Raw genomic sequence first — 20,232 nt, forward strand, 5'->3', positions numbered from 1 at the left:
ATGGAGAGGAGGGGGGACCTGATCCTAGATCATAATGAATCAGATTACATGGAGAGGGGGGACCTGATGCTAGATCATAATGAATCAGATTACATAGAGAGAGGGACCTGATCCTAGATCATAATGAATCAGATTACATGGAGAGGAGGGACCTGATCCTAGATCACAATGAATCAGATTACATGGAGAGAGGGACCTGATCCTAGATCATAATGAATGAGATTACATGGACAGGGGGGACCTGATTTTAGATCATAATGAATCAGATTACATGGAGAGGAGGGACCTGATGCTAGATCATAATGAATCAGATTACATGGAGAGGGGGGACCTGATCCTAGATCATAATGAATCAGATTACATGGAGAGGAGGGACCTGATCCTAGATCATAATGAATCAGATTACATGGAGAGGAGGACCTGATCCTAGATCATAATGAATCAGATTACATGGAGAGGGGGGACCTGATCCTAGATCATAATGAATTAGATTACATGGAGAGGAGGGACCTGATCCTAGATCATAATGAATCAGAGTACATGGAGAGGGGGGACCTGATACTATATCAGCACTCCTCCTCTGGGACACTGCCTGTATGAAACCAAACACATCGTTGTTAAATCTAGTTACAGCAGGTGTTTACTGCCATCTAGTGGAAGATACCAATAAAACACTTTATTTTCAGGGTGGGGAGGAGGCTGAGTGAAACAGAAAGTTAAGTTGTTCTTTTGTACAGAATCCATTTTGAGACGACAGAGCAGAAGACGCTATATGGAGATTACTGACAAATAAAGTGAGTATTTCTCAGTATTTCTGAACAGTAATACATTCTAAAGGACAGAGTAAGATATAGTACTAGTAGTAGTTAGTAGAACTGTTATATGAGCTGAGTTGCTGACAGACAGCAGTTTTCAAAGTGGAAACTAATCAGTAGGTCTACATGTTATCAGGTAAACGTCTGGTAAAGATGGTGGAGGAGCTTTTACATTATATGGTTTTATGTTTATCTCAGGGTTTCTCATCCTTTTGTTCTGACCAGCACTTACACACCTGATTCAACTAATCATCAAATATTTTTTAAGGCAGTTTAATATTTGAGGCCAACAAATGAACATTCTCAAATGAAAACCTTTTGGGTTTGAAGGCCTGTTTATAATTATTAAAGGCCTACATGAATTCATATTTGATGAAAAAAACACAGCTAAACCTGGTTTCTAGTAAATGATATGTTTAGCTAAAATAATGTAAAAGAGATGTCTTGAAGAAGGACTATAATATAAAAACTGAAGCAAGATTCAGTACAATGTCATGAGTTACTGCTGTCACATGCAACTGACTGTTAGCCCCACCCTCTGGTTACTGTTAGCCCCACCCTCTGGTTACTGTTAGCCCCACCCTCTGGTTACTGTTAGCCCCACCCTCTGGTTACTGTTAGCCCCACTCTCTGGTTACTGTTAGCCCCACTCTCTGGTTACTGTTAGCCCCACTCTCTGGTTACTGTTAGCCCCACTCTCTGGTTACTGTTAGCCCCACTCTCTGGTTACTGTTAGCCCCACCCTCTGGTTACTGTTAGCCCCACTCTCTGGTTACTGTTAGCTCCACCCTCTGGTTACTGTTAGCTCCACCCTCTGGTTACTGTTAGCTCCACCCTCTGGTTACTGTTAGCCCCACTCTCTGGTTACTGTTAGCTCCACCCTCTGGTTACTGTTAGCTCCACCCTCTGGTTACTGTTAGCTCCACCCTCTGGTTACTGTTAGCCCCACTCTCTGGTTACTGTTAGCCCCACCCTCTGGTTACTGTAGCTCCACCCTCTGGTTACTGTTAGCCCCACTCTCTGGTTACTGTTAGCTCCACCCTCTGGTTACTGTTAGCTCCACCCTCTGGTTACTGTTAGCTCCACCCTCTGGTTACTGTTAGCCCCACCCTCTGGTTACTGTTAGCTCCACCCTCTGGTACTGTTAGCCCCACCCTCTGGTTAGCCCCACCCTCTGGTTACTGTTAGCCCCACCCTCTGGTTACTGTTAGCCCCACCCTCTGGTTACTGTTAGCCCCACCCTCTGGTTACTGTTGTTATATAAATGGGTGGTGACGTGTTTGACTATGATTGGTGTTAAAACAATTCTAATTAAATTATTAAATGAAATCATACTCTACCTTAACAACAATGTATTTAAAAATGCATTTGTTTGTTTTGAAAAAGAATGCTCTTAAACATTTGTATTTGAAGTATAACTTTTTAATGTATTTAAACAAAGTGCATATAAATCTAACCAATCAAAATGAATACAATCTGAACAACATAATAATAGAATATTTAACCATATCAAAGAAAAATAAATAACAATGTGCAAAACTGCAGGATCCCACTTTTAACATTAAACTGGTCCCTCTTTTCTCTCTCTTCTTTATTACTGACCATATTTTGCTTTTATGAGAGATTTGCATTCAGAAATGCAAGCTGCCTCACTTTCGAGGGGCTGGTGCGGTTTCTTCTCTCAGTAATTATTTGCCCCGTTTTCGAGAAGACCCTCTCAGAGGGAACGGATGTGGCCACTATGCAGAGTCTCCCTGTCATGACTTTAGTAAGCCGTTGATAGACAGAGGCCTTGTTCTTCCACCCGCTCAGAGGATCTGCAGATCTTTGGAGGAGGGGCTCCTCCAATTAGGATCGGACCTCCATTATGGCATCTGCTGAGGGATTCCTTCGTGCTGCATCCCCAGTTGCTCTCTCGTCAAACAGCATCCAAACCGCAGACGTTTGTGACACTACTGCTGGTGCTTCTGCACCATCTGATCCCTCTTCTTCCTGTTGCCCTGGTGCCTGAGCCAGCTGACTGCTGGGGCTGTCCCTCCATCTGATCCCTCTTCTTCCTGTTGCCCTGGTGCCTGAGCCAGCTGACTGCTGGGGCTGTCCCTCCATCTGATCCCTCTTCTTCCTGTTGCCCTGGTGCCTGAGCCAGCTGACTGCTGGGGCTGTCCCTCCCTCTTCTTCCTGTTGCCCTGGTGCCTGAGCCAGCTGACTGCTGAGGCTGTCCCTCCATCTGATCCCTCTTCTTCCTGTTGCCCTGGTGCCTGAGCCAGCTGACTGCTGGGGCTGTCCCTCCCTCTGATCCCTCTTCTTCCTGTTGCCCTGGTGCCTGAGCCAGCTGACTGCTGGGGCTGTCCCTCCCTCTTCTTCCTGTTGCCCTGGTGCCTGAGCCAGCTGACTGCTGGGGCTGTCCCTCCATCTGATCCCTCTTCTTCCTGTTGCCCTGGTGCCTGAGCCAGCTGACTGCTGAGGCTGTCCCTCCATCTGATCCCTCTTCTTCCTGTTGCCCTGGTGCCTGAGCCAGCTGACTGCTGGGGCTGTCCCTCCCTCTTCTTCCTGTTGCCCTGGTGCCTGAGCCAGCTGACTGCTGGGGCTGTCCCTCCATCTGATCCCTCTTCTTCCTGTTGCCCTGGTGCCTGAGCCAGCTGACTGCTGGGGCTGTCCCTCCCTCTTCTTCCTGTTGCCCTGGTGCCTGAGCCAGCTGACTGCTGGGGCTGTCCCTCCATCTGCTCCCTCTTCTTCCTGTTGCCCTGGTGCCTGAGCCAGCTGACTGCTGGGGCTGTCCCTCCATCTGATCCCTCTTCTTCCTGTTGCCCTGGTGCCTGAGCCAGCTGACTGCTGAGGCTGTCCCTCCATCTGATCCCTCTTCTTCCTGTTGCCCTGGTGCCTGAGCCAGCTGACTGCTGGGGCTGTCCCTCCCTCTTCTTCCTGTTGCCCTGGTGCCTGAGCCAGCTGACTGCTGGGGCTGTCCCTCCATCTGCTCCCTCTTCTTCCTGTTGCCCTGGTGCCTGAGCCAGCTGACTGCTGGGGCTGTCCCTCCCTCTTCTTCCTGTTGCCCTGGTGCCTGAGCCAGCTGACTGCTGGGGCTGTCCCTCCATCTGATCCCTCTTCTTCCTGTTGCCCTGGTGCCTGAGCCAGCTGACTGCTGGGGCTGTCCCTCCATCTGATCCCTCTTCTTCCTGTTGCCCTGGTGCCTGAGCCAGCTGACTGCTGGGGCTGTCCCTCCATCTGATCCCTCTTCTTCCTGTTGCCCTGGTGACTGAGCCAGCTGACTGCTGAGGCTGTCCCTCCATCTGATCCCTCTTCTTCCTGTTGCCCTGGTGCCTGAGCCAGCTGACTGCTGGGGCTGTCCCTCCCTCTTCTTCCTGTTGCCCTGGTGCCTGAGCCAGCTGACTGCTGGGGCTGTCCCTCCATCTGATCCCTCTTCTTCCTGTTGCCCTGGTGCCTGAGCCAGCTGACTGCTGGGGCTGTCCCTCCATCTGATCCCTCTTCTTCCTGTTGCCCTGGTGCCTGAGCCAGCTGACTGCTGGGGCTGTCCCTCCCTCTTCTTCCTGTTGCCCTGGTGCCTGAGCCAGCTGACTGCTGGGGCTGTCCCTCCATCTGATCCCTCTTCTTCCTGTTGCCCTGGTGCCTGAGCCAGCTGACTGCTGGGGCTGTCCCTCCATCTGATCCCTCTTCTTCCTGTTGCCCTGGTGCCTGAGCCAGCTGACTGCTGAGGCTGTCCCTCCCTGCTGCTGAGGTTATTCTTTGAAGAGCCTCATCAATCTCTCTGGCATCACTGAAGACTAACTTCTTAAACCTGTGGTCATGTGCAGCGGTTTCTGATAGCACGTGATTATATTCCATTCTGTGGAACTTTCTGTCCATTGATGAACATATGGTGTCCATCAACTCTGGTCTGTCCATTGATGATCATAGGGTGTCCATCAACTCTGGTCTGTCCATTGATGATCATAGGGTGTCCATCAACTCTGGTCTGTCCATTGATGATCATAGGGTGTCCATCAACTCTGTCACATGTCCTGTGGTTAAATTTGCTTCTCTCTGGCGGCTGGCTGTGATTCGCTGCAGACCCTTACACAGGAGTATCATTGTTGAGGTGGTCACATAGCTGAAAAGAGAGAACAGTAACTTATTAGTTCAGCTTCATGTTTAGTCTACTGATACTACATTCTCATCTACTGCTCATATACATATATAATACTGGATTAAATAATGATGCAGTAATAACTGCTTACTGTACCTCTCTCCACTGATCTCCACAGTGACCTGCTCCAGGACTCTGCACACCTCCTCCACCACCTCCCATTCCTCTTGGGTCAGAGCATCAACAGGTGCATTGACAATGCCCAGGGTAGAGATGATGGCATCGTTTGACTCAAGAAACCGCTTCAACATATAAAAAGTTGAATTCCACCTTGTAGTGCAGTCTTGTTAGGCCTCAGCTCATGCATCCCCATCTGGCGTTGTGTAGACTTTAGTTTTTCAGCACCTACTGTGCTCCTGTGGAAGTATTCAGCAGCTGCTTTCACTTTGTCCACAGTGGGCTTCATCACCTTCAGAGCATCTCTTACAATCAGGTTGATTGTGTAGACAAGACATGGATGATGGGTCAATTTATTAAAAATGTTCATGGCTTTGATTATGTTAGCTGCATTGTCGCTAACACAACAGACCACTTTTCCATCTACTTGTCCTTCTCTGGCCACTCTCAACAGTTCCTCTGCCAAGTTCTCTGGGTGTGTCTGTCGCTGAACTCAAAGCAGTCCAGAAGACAGCTAGACATCGAAAAAATCTTCAATGAAGTGACATGTACCCGACATGTAAGAAGTGGTTACCCTTGATGTCCAGCAGTCAGTGGTAAGGCAAACTGCAGTAGCTTTTTGGACTCTTTCCTACACTGAAGCCTTTGTGCTCTCGTACATTTGTGGAAAAGAGATTTTGAAAGGGTTTTCCTGCTTGGAATTGTGTACATTGGATTTAGACTATTGCTATAGTTTCTAAAACCTCCACAATCTAAAATGGCTGGAAAGCTGTGACAATCATTTTAGCCAACGCAATATTAATTTGGCCTTGTTTTGCTACAGACATAGACTTTGGCATAAACTGGTCCATAGAAGACTGCGTTGCTGTGGGTCGTGGAGTAGGCCTACTTGACTGAGTGGGTACATCTCCACGTGTGGAGGTGCTGGCTCCACCACTATCACTAGCAGGCCCGCTAGTTTCTCCAAGCTCCGACTACAGCTAGCTTCACAGGTGGGTGCACAGTTCACATATGCCGGTGTAGGTTGTGGATAGAACCGGCTTAATATGAGATTTTGTTTTGGCAAATTCTACACTGTGTTCTAACATTGTCTACATTATTAAAATGCATCCAAATGCTACTCTGCTTCCGACTCATTTTCCAGCTGTTGTTTTCACAGCTGACCATCCTCTCTCTCCTCGGCTGCTAAGTGTGTGACTGTAAGTGAGTTGGCTCGGCCCTCCCTCACGCGTCTTTGGTTCATTGGTTGACACTGCGTGTCTGATTGACAGGAACAACAGGTGAGGCTGTTAGTCTGAGCAGACAGAATGAATGTTTGAGCATTTAGGCATATATTATTATTATATTTTTTCGTTCTTTGAATTAGTTAATTCTATTCATTTAAATCTTTTGATTATTCATATCTTCATTTAAAAAATATTTTTATAAATAGATTTGGCTCTTCTGATATGCGAGCCGGCTCCCAACGTTCACCTATAAGAGCCGGCTCTTCACGACCCATCACTAGTGGCTGCAGTTGAAACTGAAAATAAGAAAGTATCTGTACAGAACCATTTTGAGATGACAGAGCAGCTCATAGTTTCATCTCTAAACTGCAACTCAGTGTCAAAGTAAAGCAGAGGGAACATTGTAGCTCAGTTGGTAGAGCATGGCGCTTGCAACGCCAGGGTTGTGGGTTCGTTTCCCACGGGGGGGCCGGTATGTAAAAATGTATGCACTCTACTGTAAGTTGCTCTGGATAAGAGCCTCTGCTAAATGACTAAAATGTAAAAAATGTAGTTTGTGAGTGCTGCTACTTTAGCTCAGTATGTAACTTTTTTGGTCAACAGCGGTTCTCTTCACTGTACTTGGTTGTTTTGTCACATAAACTGAAATGAGGCTAACTACTACAATTTTAGCAATCATGAAATGACGGAACGATTTCTGAACAGTCCGCCTTAAACTGTAGCTATGTGGTCTTTACTTGAGTGTGTTTCAGCAGAGTGAGGTCAGAGAGATGCTTCCAAATCTGTATTTTTCTGAACTCAAAAAATCCTTTACACAATCTGATGGGATGGATGTTCAACCCCATTAAAATGACCATAAGGTCTATATAGAACCTTTAAGTTAACCCTCACAGATCTGTTCATGGCAAAGCAGATCAATGAATGATCCTAATTGATTCTTATAGATTATAATTTATATATCATGAGCCTCATTTTGAGGAGTCACCTGTGACAGTATTCATAAAGAGAAGGAGAGCTGATCTAGGATCAGTTTAGCCTTGTAGATCATAATGAATCAGATTACATGGAGAGGAGGACCTGATCCTATATCATAATGAATCAGATTACATGGAGAGGAGTACCTGATCCTAGATCATAATGAATCAGATTACATGGAGAGGGGGGGACCTGATCCTAGATCATAATGAATCAGATTACATGGAGAGGGGGGACCTGATCCTAGATCATAATGAATCAGATTACATGGAGAGGGGGGACCTGATCCAAGGTCAGCACTCCTCTGGGACACTGCCTGTATGAAACCAAACACATAGTTGTTAAATCTAGTTACAGCAGGTGTTTACTGCCATCTAGTGGAAGATACCAATAAAACACTTTATTTTCAGGGTGGGGAGGCGGCTGAGTGAAACAGAAAGTTAAGTTGTTCTTTTGTACAGAATCCATTTTGAGACGACAGAGCAGAAGACGCTATATGGAGATTACTGACAAATAAAGTGAGTATTTCTCAGTATTTCTGAACAGTAATACATTCTAAAGGACAGAGTAAGATATATATAGTAGTAGTTAGTAGAACTGTTATATGAGCTTAGTTGCTGACAGACAGCAGTTTTAGTAGAACTGTTACATGAGCTGAGTTGCTGACAGACAGCAGTTTTCAAAGTGGAAACTAATCAGTAGGTCTACATCAGTAAAACGTCTGGTAAAGATGGCGGAGGAGCTTTTACATTATATGGTTTTATGTTTATCTCAGGGTTTCTCATCCTTTTGTTCTTACCAGCACTTACACACCTGATTCAACTAATCATTAAATATTTTAAGACAGTTTAATATTTGAGGCCAACAAATGAACATTCTCAAATGAAAACCTTTTGGGTTTGAAGGCCTGTTTACAATTATTAAAGGCCTACATGAATTCATATTTGATGAAAAAAACACAGCTAAACCTGGTTTCTAGTAAATGATATGTTTAGCTAAAATAATGTAAAAGAGATGTCTTGAAGAAGGACAAAAATATAAAAACTGAAGCAAGATTCAGTACAATGTCATGAGTTACTGCTGTCACATGCAACTGACTGTTAGCCCCACCCTCTGGTTACTGTTGTTATATAAATGGGTGGTGACGTGTTTGACTATGATTGGTGTTAAAACAATTCTAATTAAATTATTAAATGAAATCATACTCTACCTTAACAACAATGTATTTAAAAATGCATTTGTTTGTTTTGAAAAAGAATGCTCTTAAACATTTGCATTTAAAGTATAACTTTTTAATGTATATAAACAAAGTGCATATAAATCTAACCATTCAAAATGAATACAATCTGAACAACATAATAATATAATATTTAACCATATCAAAGAAAAATAAATAACAATGTGCAAAACTGCAGCATCCCACTTAAAACATTAAACTGGTCCCTCTTTTCTCTCTCTTCTTTATTACTGACCATATTTTGCTTTTATCAGAGATTTGCATTCAGAAATGCAAGCTGCCTCACTTTCGAGGGGCTGGTGCGGTTTCTTCTCTCAGTAATTATTTGCCCCGTTTTCGAGAAGACCCTCTCAGAGGGAACGGATGTGGCCACTATGCAGAGTCTCCCTGTCATGACTTTAGTAAGCCGTTGATAGACAGAGGCCTTGTTCTTCCACCAGCTCAGAGGATCTGCAGATCTTTGGAGGAGGGGCTCCTCCAATTAGGATCGGACCTCCATTATGGCACCTGCTGAGGGATTCCTTCGTGCTGCATCCCCAGTTGCTCTCTCGTCAAACAGCATCCAAACCGCAGACGTTTGTGACACTACTGCTGGTGCTTCTGCACCATCTGATCCCTCTTCTTCCTGTTGCCCTGGTGCCTGAGCCAGCTGACTGCTGGGGCTGTACCTCCCTCTTCTTCCTGTTGCCCTGGTGCCTGAGCCAGCTGACTGCTGGGGCTGTCCCTCCATCTGATCCCTCTTCTTCCTGTTGCCCTGGTGCCTGAGCCAGCTGACTGCTGGGGCTGTCCCTCCCTCTTCTTCCTGTTGCCCTGGTGCCTGAGCCAGCTGACTGCTGGGGCTGTCCCTCCATCTGATCCCTCTTCTTCCTGTTGCCCTGGTGCCTGAGCCAGCTGACTGCTGGGGCTGTCCCTCCCTCTTCTTCCTGTTGCCCTGGTGCCTGAGCCAGCTGACTGCTGGGGCTGTCCCTCCATCTGATCCCTCTTCTTCCTGTTGCCCTGGTGCCTGAGCCAGCTGACTGCTGGGGCTGTCCCTCCATCTGATCCCTCTTCTTCCTGTTGCCCTGGTGCCTGAGCCAGCTGACTGCTGGGGCTGTCCCTCCATCTGATCCCTCTTCTTCCTGTTGCCCTGGTGCCTGAGCCAGCTGACTGCTGAGGCTGTCCCTCCCTGCTGCTGAGGTTATTCTTTGAAGAGCCTCATCAATCTCTCTGGCATCACTGAAGACTAACTTCTTAAACCTGTGGTCATGTGCAGCGGTTTCTGATAGCACGTGATTATATTCCATTCTGTGGAACTTTCTGTCCATTGATGAACATATGGTGTCCATCAACTCTGGTCTGTCCATTGATGATCATAGGGTGTCCATCAACTCTGGTCTGTCCATTGATGATCATAGGGTGTCCATCAACTCTGGTCTGTCCATTGATGATCATAGGGTGTCCATCAACTCTGTCACATGTCCTGTGGTTAAATTTGCTTCTCTCTGGCGGCTGGCTGTGATTCGCTGCAGACCCTTACACAGGAGTATCATTGTTGAGGTGGTCACATAGCTGAAAAGAGAGAACAGTAACTTATTAGTTCAGCTTCATGTTTAGTCTACTGATACTACATTCTCATCTACTGCTCATATACATATATAATACTGGATTAAATAATGATGCAGTAATAACTGCTTACTGTACCTCTCTCCACTGATCTCCACAGTGACCTGCTCCAGGACTCTGCACACCTCCTCCACCACCTCCCATTCCTCTTGGGTCAGAGCATCAACAGGTGCATTGACAATGCCCAGGGTAGAGATGATGGCATCGTTTGACTCAAGAAACCGCTTCAACATATAAAAAGTTGAATTCCACCTTGTAGTGCAGTCTTGTTAGGCCTCAGCTCAGGCATTCCCATCTGGCATTGTGTAGACTTTAGTTTTTCAGCACCTACTGTGCTCCTGTGGAAGTATTCAGCAGCTGCTTTCACTTTGTCCACAGTGGGCTTCATCACCTTCAGAGCATCTCTTACAATCAGGTTGATTGTGTAGACAAGACATGGATGATGGGTCAATTTATTAAAAATGTTCATGGCTTTGATTATGTTAGCTGCATTGTCGCTAACACAACAGACCACTTTTCCATCTACTTGTCCTTCTCTGGCCACTCTCAACAGTTCCTCTGCCAAGTTCTCTGGGTGTGTCTGTCGCTGAACTCAAAGCAGTCCAGAAGACAGCTAGACATCGAAAAAATCTTCAATGAAGTGACATGTACCCGACATGTAAGAAGTGGTTACCCTTGATGTCCAGCAGTCAGTGGTAAGGCAAACTGCAGTAGCTTTTTGGACTCTTTCCTACACTGAAGCCTTTGTGCTCTCGTACATTTGTGGAAAAGAGATTTTGAAAGGGTTTTCCTGCTTGGAATTGTGTACATTGGATTTAGACTATTGCTATAGTTTCTAAAACCTCCACAATCTAAAATGGCTGGAAAGCTGTGACAATCATTTTAGCCAACGCAATATTAATTTGGCCTTGTTTTGCTACAGACATAGACTTTGGCATAAACTGGTCCATAGAAGACTGCGTTGCTGTGGGTCGTGGAGTAGGCCTACTTGACTGAGTGGGTACATCTCCACGTGTGGAGGTGCTGGCTCCACCACTATCACTAGCAGGCCCGCTAGTTTCTCCAAGCTCCGACTACAGCTAGCTTCACAGGTGGGTGCACAGTTCACATATGCCGGTGTAGGTTGTGGATAGAACCGGCTTAATATGAGATTTTGTTTTGGCAAATTCTACACTGTGTTCTAACATTGTCTACATTATTAAAATGCATCCAAATGCTACTCTGCTTCCGACTCATTTTCCAGCTGTTGTTTTCACAGCTGACCATCCTCTCTCTCCTCGGCTGCTAAGTGTGTGACTGTAAGTGAGTTGGCTCGGCCCTCCCTCACGCGTCTTTGGTTCATTGGTTGACACTGCGTGTCTGATTGACAGGAACAACAGGTGAGGCTGTTAGTCTGAGCAGACAGAATGAATGTTTGAGCATTTAGGCATATATTATTATTATATTTTTTCGTTCTTTGAATTAGTTAATTCTATTCATTTAAATCTTTTGATTATTCATATCTTCATTTAAAAAATATTTTTATAAATAGATTTGGCTCTTCTGATATGCGAGCCGGCTCCCAACGTTCACCTATAAGAGCCGGCTCTTCACGACCCATCACTAGTGGCTGCAGTTGAAACTGAAAATAAGAAAGTATCTGTACAGAACCATTTTGAGATGACAGAGCAGCTCATAGTTTCATCTCTAAACTGCAACTCAGTGTCAAAGTAAAGCAGAGGGAACATTGTAGCTCAGTTGGTAGAGCATGGCGCTTGCAACGCCAGGGTTGTGGGTTCGTTTCCCACGGGGGGGCCGGTATGTAAAAATGTATGCACTCTACTGTAAGTTGCTCTGGATAAGAGCCTCTGCTAAATGACTAAAATGTAAAAAATGTAGTTTGTGAGTGCTGCTACTTTAGCTCAGTATGTAACTTTTTTGGTCAACAGCGGTTCTCTTCACTGTACTTGGTTGTTTTGTCACATAAACTGAAATGAGGCTAACTACTACAATTTTAGCAATCATGAAATGACGGAACGATTTCTGAACAGTCCGCCTTAAACTGTAGCTATGTGGTCTTTACTTGAGTGTGTTTCAGCAGAGTGAGGTCAGAGAGATGCTTCCAAATCTGTATTTTTCTGAACTCAAAAAATCCTTTACACAATCTGATGGGATGGATGTTCAACCCCATTAAAATGACCATAAGGTCTATATAGAACCTTTAAGTTAACCCTCACAGATCTGTTCATGGCAAAGCAGATCAATGAATGATCCTAATTGATTCTTATAGATTATAATTTATATATCATGAGCCTCATTTTGAGGAGTCACCTGTGACAGTATTCATAAAGAGAAGGAGAGCTGATCTAGGATCAGTTTAGCCTTGTAGATCATAATGAATCAGATTACATGGAGAGGAGGACCTGATCCTATATCATAATGAATCAGATTACATGGAGAGGAGTACCTGATCCTAGATCATAATGAATCAGATTACATGGAGAGGGGGGGACCTGATCCTAGATCATAATGAATCAGATTACATGGAGAGGGGGGACCTGATCCTAGATCATAATGAATCAGATTACATGGAGAGGGGGGACCTGATCCAAGGTCAGCACTCCTCTGGGACACTGCCTGTATGAAACCAAACACATAGTTGTTAAATCTAGTTACAGCAGGTGTTTACTGCCATCTAGTGGAAGATACCAATAAAACACTTTATTTTCAGGGTGGGGAGGCGGCTGAGTGAAACAGAAAGTTAAGTTGTTCTTTTGTACAGAATCCATTTTGAGACGACAGAGCAGAAGACGCTATATGGAGATTACTGACAAATAAAGTGAGTATTTCTCAGTATTTCTGAACAGTAATACATTCTAAAGGACAGAGTAAGATATATATAGTAGTAGTTAGTAGAACTGTTATATGAGCTTAGTTGCTGACAGACAGCAGTTTTAGTAGAACTGTTACATGAGCTGAGTTGCTGACAGACAGCAGTTTTCAAAGTGGAAACTAATCAGTAGGTCTACATCAGTAAAACGTCTGGTAAAGATGGCGGAGGAGCTTTTACATTATATGGTTTTATGTTTATCTCAGGGTTTCTCATCCTTTTGTTCTTACCAGCACTTACACACCTGATTCAACTAATCATTAAATATTTTAAGACAGTTTAATATTTGAGGCCAACAAATGAACATTCTCAAATGAAAACCTTTTGGGTTTGAAGGCCTGTTTACAATTATTAAAGGCCTACATGAATTCATATTTGATGAAAAAAACACAGCTAAACCTGGTTTCTAGTAAATGATATGTTTAGCTAAAATAATGTAAAAGAGATGTCTTGAAGAAGGACAAAAATATAAAAACTGAAGCAAGATTCAGTACAATGTCATGAGTTACTGCTGTCACATGCAACTGACTGTTAGCCCCACCCTCTGGTTACTGTTGTTATATAAATGGGTGGTGACGTGTTTGACTATGATTGGTGTTAAAACAATTCTAATTAAATTATTAAATGAAATCATACTCTACCTTAACAACAATGTATTTAAAAATGCATTTGTTTGTTTTGAAAAAGAATGCTCTTAAACATTTGCATTTAAAGTATAACTTTTTAATGTATATAAACAAAGTGCATATAAATCTAACCATTCAAAATGAATACAATCTGAACAACATAATAATATAATATTTAACCATATCAAAGAAAAATAAATAACAATGTGCAAAACTGCAGCATCCCACTTAAAACATTAAACTGGTCCCTCTTTTCTCTCTCTTCTTTATTACTGACCATATTTTGCTTTTATCAGAGATTTGCATTCAGAAATGCAAGCTGCCTCACTTTCGAGGGGCTGGTGCGGTTTCTTCTCTCAGTAATTATTTGCCCCGTTTTCGAGAAGACCCTCTCAGAGGGAACGGATGTGGCCACTATGCAGAGTCTCCCTGTCATGACTTTAGTAAGCCGTTGATAGACAGAGGCCTTGTTCTTCCACCAGCTCAGAGGATCTGCAGATCTTTGGAGGAGGGGCTCCTCCAATTAGGATCGGACCTCCATTATGGCACCTGCTGAGGGATTCCTTCGTGCTGCATCCCCAGTTGCTCTCTCGTCAAACAGCATCCAAACCGCAGACGTTTGTGACACTACTGCTGGTGCTTCTGCACCATCTGATCCCTCTTCTTCCTGTTGCCCTGGTGCCTGAGCCAGCTGACTGCTGGGGCTGTACCTCCCTCTTCTTCCTGTTGCCCTGGTGCCTGAGCCAGCTGACTGCTGGGGCTGTCCCTCCATCTGATCCCTCTTCTTCCTGTTGCCCTGGTGCCTGAGCCAGCTGACTGCTGGGGCTGTCCCTCCCTCTTCTTCCTGTTGCCCTGGTGCCTGAGCCAGCTGACTGCTGGGGCTGTCCCTCCATCTGATCCCTCTTCTTCCTGTTGCCCTGGTGCCTGAGCCAGCTGACTGCTGGGGCTGTCCCTCCCTCTTCTTCCTGTTGCCCTGGTGCCTGAGCCAGCTGACTGCTGGGGCTGTCCCTCCATCTGATCCCTCTTCTTCCTGTTGCCCTGGTGCCTGAGCCAGCTGACTGCTGGGGCTGTCCCTCCATCTGATCCCTCTTCTTCCTGTTGCCCTGGTGCCTGAGCCAGCTGACTGCTGGGGCTGTCCCTCCATCTGATCCCTCTTCTTCCTGTTGCCCTGGTGCCTGAGCCAGCTGACTGCTGAGGCTGTCCCTCCCTGCTGCTGAGGTTATTCTTTGAAGAGCCTCATCAATCTCTCTGGCATCACTGAAGACTAACTTCTTAAACCTGTGGTCATGTGCAGCGGTTTCTGATAGCACGTGATTATATTCCATTCTGTGGAACTTTCTGTCCATTGATGAACATATGGTGTCCATCAACTCTGGTCTGTCCATTGATGATCATAGGGTGTCCATCAACTCTGGTCTGTCCATTGATGATCATAGGGTGTCCATCAACTCTGGTCTGTCCATTGATGATCATAGGGTGTCCATCAACTCTGTCACATGTCCTGTGGTTAAATTTGCTTCTCTCTGGCGGCTGGCTGTGATTCGCTGCAGACCCTTACACAGGAGTATCATTGTTGAGGTGGTCACATAGCTGAAAAGAGAGAACAGTAACTTATTAGTTCAGCTTCATGTTTAGTCTACTGATACTACATTCTCATCTACTGCTCATATACATATATAATACTGGATTAAATAATGATGCAGTAATAACTGCTTACTGTACCTCTCTCCACTGATCTCCACAGTGACCTGCTCCAGGACTCTGCACACCTCCTCCACCACCTCCCATTCCTCTTGGGTCAGAGCATCAACAGGTGCATTGACAATGCCCAGGGTAGAGATGATGGCATCGTTTGACTCAAGAAACCGCTTCAACATATAAAAAGTTGAATTCCACCTTGTAGTGCAGTCTTGTTAGGCCTCAGCTCATGCATCCCCATCTGGCGTTGTGTAGACTTTAGTTTTTCAGCACCTACTGTGCTCCTGTGGAAGTATTCAGCAGCTGCTTTCACTTTGTCCACAGTGGGCTTCATCACCTTCAGAGCATCTCTTACAATCAGGTTGATTGTGTAGACAAGACATGGATGATGGGTCAATTTATTAAAAATGTTCATGGCTTTGATTATGTTAGCTGCATTGTCGCTAACACAACAGACCACTTTTCCATCTACTTGTCCTTCTCTGGCCACTCTCAACAGTTCCTCTGCCAAGTTCTCTGGGTGTGTCTGTCGCTGAACTCAAAGCAGTCCAGAAGACAGCTAGACATCGAAAAAATCTTCAATGAAGTGACATGTACCCGACATGTAAGAAGTGGTTACCCTTGATGTCCAGCAGTCAGTGGTAAGGCAAACTGCAGTAGCTTTTTGGACTCTTTCCTACACTGAAGCCTTTGTGCTCTCGTACATTTGTGGAAAAGAGATTTTGAAAGGGTTTTCCTGCTTGGAATTGTGTACATTGGATTTAGACTATTGCTATAGTTTCTAAAACCTCCACAATCTAAAATGGCTGGAAAGCTGTGACAATCATTTTAGCCAACGCAATATTAATTTGGCCTTGTTTTGCTACAGACATAGACTTTGGCATAAACTGGTCCATAGAAGACTGCGTTGCTGTGGGTCGTGGAGTAGGCCTACTTGACTGAGTGGGTACATCTCCACGTGTGGAGGTGCTGGCTCCACCACTATCACTAGCAGGCCCGCTAGTTTCTCCAAGCTCCGACTACAGCTAGCTTCACAGGTGGGTGCACAGTTCACATATGCCGGTGTAGGTTGTGGATAGAACCGGCTTAATATGAGATTTTGTTTTGGCAAATTCTACACTGTGTTCTAACATTGTCTACATTATTAAAATGCATCCAAATGCTACTCTGCTTCCGACTCATTTTCCAGCTGTTGTTTTCACAGCTGACCATCCTCTCTCTCCTCGGCTGCTAAGTGTGTGACTGTAAGTGAGTTGGCTCGGCCCTCCCTCACGCGTCTTTGGTTCATTGGTTGACACTGCGTGTCTGATTGACAGGAACAACAGGTGAGGCTGTTAGTCTGAGCAGACAGAATGAATGTTTGAGCATTTAGGCATATATTATTATTATATTTTTTCGTTCTTTGAATTAGTTAATTCTATTCATTTAAATCTTTTGATTATTCATATCTTCATTTAAAAAATATTTTTATAAATAGATTTGGCTCTTCTGATATGCGAGCCGGCTCCCAACGTTCACCTATAAGAGCCGGCTCTTCACGACCCATCACTAGTGGCTGCAGTTGAAACTGAAAATAAGAAAGTATCTGTACAGAACCATTTTGAGATGACAGAGCAGCTCATAGTTTCATCTCTAAACTGCAACTCAGTGTCAAAGTAAAGCAGAGGGAACATTGTAGCTCAGTTGGTAGAGCATGGCGCTTGCAACGCCAGGGTTGTGGGTTCGTTTCCCACGGGGGGGGGCCGGTATGTAAAAATGTATGCACTCTACTGTAAGTTGCTCTGGATAAGAGCCTCTGCTAAATGACTAAAATGTAAAAAATGTAGTTTGTGAGTGCTGCTACTTTAGCTCAGTATGTAACTTTTTTGGTCAACAGCGGTTCTCTTCACTGTACTTGGTTGTTTTGTCACATAAACTGAAATGAGGCTAACTACTACAATTTTAGCAATCATGAAATGACGGAACGATTTCTGAACAGTCCGCCTTAAACTGTAGCTATGTGGTCTTTACTTGAGTGTGTTTCAGCAGAGTGAGGTCAGAGAGATGCTTCCAAATCTGTATTTTTCTGAACTCAAAAAATCCTTTACACAATCTGATGGGATGGATGTTCAACCCCATTAAAATGACCATAAGGTCTATATAGAACCTTTAAGTTAACCCTCACAGATCTGTTCATGGCAAAGCAGATCAATGAATGATCCTAATTGATTCTTATAGATTATAATTTATATATCATGAGCCTCATTTTGAGGAGTCACCTGTGACAGTATTCATAAAGAGTAGGAGAGCTGATCTAGGATCAGTTTAGCCTTGTAGATCATAATGAATCAGATTACATGGAGAGGAGGACCTGATCCTATATCATAATGAATCAGATTACATGGAGAGGAGTACCTGATCCTAGATCATAATGAATCAGATTACATGGAGAGGGGGGGACCTGATCCTAGATCATAATGAATCAGATTACATGGAGAGGAGGGACCTGATCTTAGATCATAATGAATCAGATTACATGGAGAGGGGGGACCTGATCCTAGATCATAATGAATCAGATTACATGGAGAGGGGGGGACCTGATCCTAGATCATAATGAATCAGATTACATGGAGAGGGGGGACCTGATCCTATATCATAATGAATCAGATTACATGGAGAGGAGGACCTGATCCTAGATCATAATGAATCAGATTACATGTAGCGAGGGACCTGATCCTAGATCATAATGAATCAGAGTACATGGAGAGGGGGGACCTGATCCTATATCATAATGAATCAGATTACATGGAGAGGGGGGGACCTGATCCTAGATCATAATGAATCAGATTAAATGGAAAGGGGGGACCTGATCCTAGATCATAATGAATCAGATTACATAGAGAGAGGGACCTGATCCTATATCATAATGAATCAGATTACATGGAGAGGGGGGACCTGATCCTAGATCATAATGAATCAGATTACATGGAGAGGGGGGACCTGATCCAAGGTCAGCACTCCTCTGGGACACTGCCTGTATGAAACCAAACACATAGTTGTTAAATCTAGTTACAGCAGGCGTTTACTGCCATCTAGTGGAAGATACCAATAAAACACTTTATTTTCAGGGTGGGGAGGAGGCTGAGTGAAACAGAAAGTTAAGTTGTTCTTTTGTACAGAATCCATTTTGAGACGACAGAGCAGAAGACGCTATATGGAGATTACTGACAAATAAAGTGAGTATTTCTCAGTATTTCTGAACAGTAATACATTCTAAAGGACAGAGTAAGATATAGTACTAGTAGTAGTTAGTAGAACTGTTATATGAGCTGAGTTGCTGACAGACAGCAGTTTTCAAAGTGGAAACTAATCAGTAGGTCTACATGTTATCAGTTAAACGTCTGGTAAAGATGGTGGAGGAGCTTTTACATTATATGGTTTTATGTTTATCTCAGGGTTTCTCATCCTTTTGTTCTGACCAGCACTTACACACCTGATTCAACTAATCATCAAATATTTTAAGACAGTTTAATATTTGAGGCATACAAATGAACATTCTCAAATTAAAACCTTTTGGGTTTGGTAGATCTGTTAACAATTATTAAAGTCCTACATTAACTCATATGTTGGAGATAAAAAAAAACACAACTAAACCTGGTTTAGAGTAAATGATAAGTTTAGCTTAAATAATGTAAGAGAGATGTCTCGAAGAAGGACGATAAAAACAAAATGTAAGCAAGATTCGGTACAATGTCACGAGTTACTGATGTCACTGTTAGCGCCACCCTCTGGTTAATATTGTTATATAAAGTGAAAGAAAGGGTGTTGTCTATGCAGTTACAAAATGACTGTAGAAACTGTAGCGCACATTTCTCAGCAACATTAGAAGCAGGATAAATGTGTTGATTTGAAGGACAGACGGACAGACTCTGGTAAGTCTTGGCTACATATAACTATTATACAGTTAGGTCGTAGTCAGACATTCAATAGACAGAGTAACCTTGAGATATGATTCTTTATCATGCTGACCAACCTGGGCCCGGTTTCAGCGATGGAATTTAGACTTAACGCTGGAAACGCATAATAAGTGGTAAACGATAATTAACAAAATACAGTGTTGAGTTTACGCTATTTTACAAATAAAAGGTTTACCCTCCACCACATCCCCGTTGATGCGGTGTACAGTGTAGAGTGCATAGTCCTTTAGTCTGTATGGGCCAGATGGCGAGTTGGTGAGGGCCACAGCATGGAGAAAGAAACTGTTCAGATGGGTTTAGACCACTGCACCACCCAGGAGGTGACTGAAAGTAAATATGTTCTTTTGTACAGGATCCATTTTGAGACGACAGAGCAGAAAACACTATATGGACAATACTGACAAATAAAGTAAGTATTTCTGAACATTAATTAATTCTAATGGACAGAGTAAGAGAATGAATACCTGGAATGAGATATTACTAGTTAGTAGAACTGCTACTTGAGCTGAGTTGCTGACAGACAGCAGTTTTCAAAGTGGAAACTAATCAGTAGGTCTACATGTTATCAGTAAAACGTCTGGTAAAGATGGTGGAGGAGCTTTTACATTATATGGTTTTATGTTTATCTCAGGGTTTCTCATCCTTTTGTTCTGACCAGCACTTACACACCTGATTCAACTGATCATAAAATATTTTAAGACAGTTTAATATTTGAGCAATACAAATTAACATTCTCAAATTAAAACCTTTTGGGTTTGTAGGCCTGTTTACAATTATTAAAGTCCTACAGTAACTCACATTTAGGAGGAAAAAAACACAGCTAAACTTGGTTACGAGTAAATTATATGTTTAGCTAAAATAATGTAAGAGAGATGTCTTGAAGAAACGCGTCTGGGTTTAGAACTCTGCGTCTCAGTGCCCTGCGACAGTGGGAAGTTCGTTTTGCATGGCCCGGTGCTACAGGGGAGTG

General features: G+C 43.9%; 1 long non-coding RNA gene across 9 annotated transcripts; it reads left to right on the forward strand.

The window, feature by feature from the left end:
• Positions 1–487: 487 nt before the first annotated feature.
• Positions 488–19,847, forward strand: LOC115185017 (uncharacterized). Of its 9 annotated transcripts, none has more exons than XR_003874714.1 (5): positions 488–794; positions 7,685–7,792; positions 12,824–12,931; positions 18,465–18,521; positions 19,615–19,847. It is a non-coding gene; the product is annotated as an uncharacterized LOC115185017 (long non-coding RNA). The 9 variants fall into 9 exon arrangements; XR_003874718.1 differs by having other exon boundaries at positions 489–794; positions 12,875–12,931; XR_003874715.1 differs by having other exon boundaries at positions 489–794; positions 7,736–7,792.
• The last annotated feature ends 385 nt before the right edge of the window (positions 19,848–20,232 follow it).

Source organism: Salmo trutta, unplaced genomic scaffold (assembly GCF_901001165.1).
Source record: "Salmo trutta unplaced genomic scaffold, fSalTru1.1, whole genome shotgun sequence".
NCBI classification, from domain to species: Eukaryota; Metazoa; Chordata; class Actinopteri; order Salmoniformes; family Salmonidae; genus Salmo; species Salmo trutta.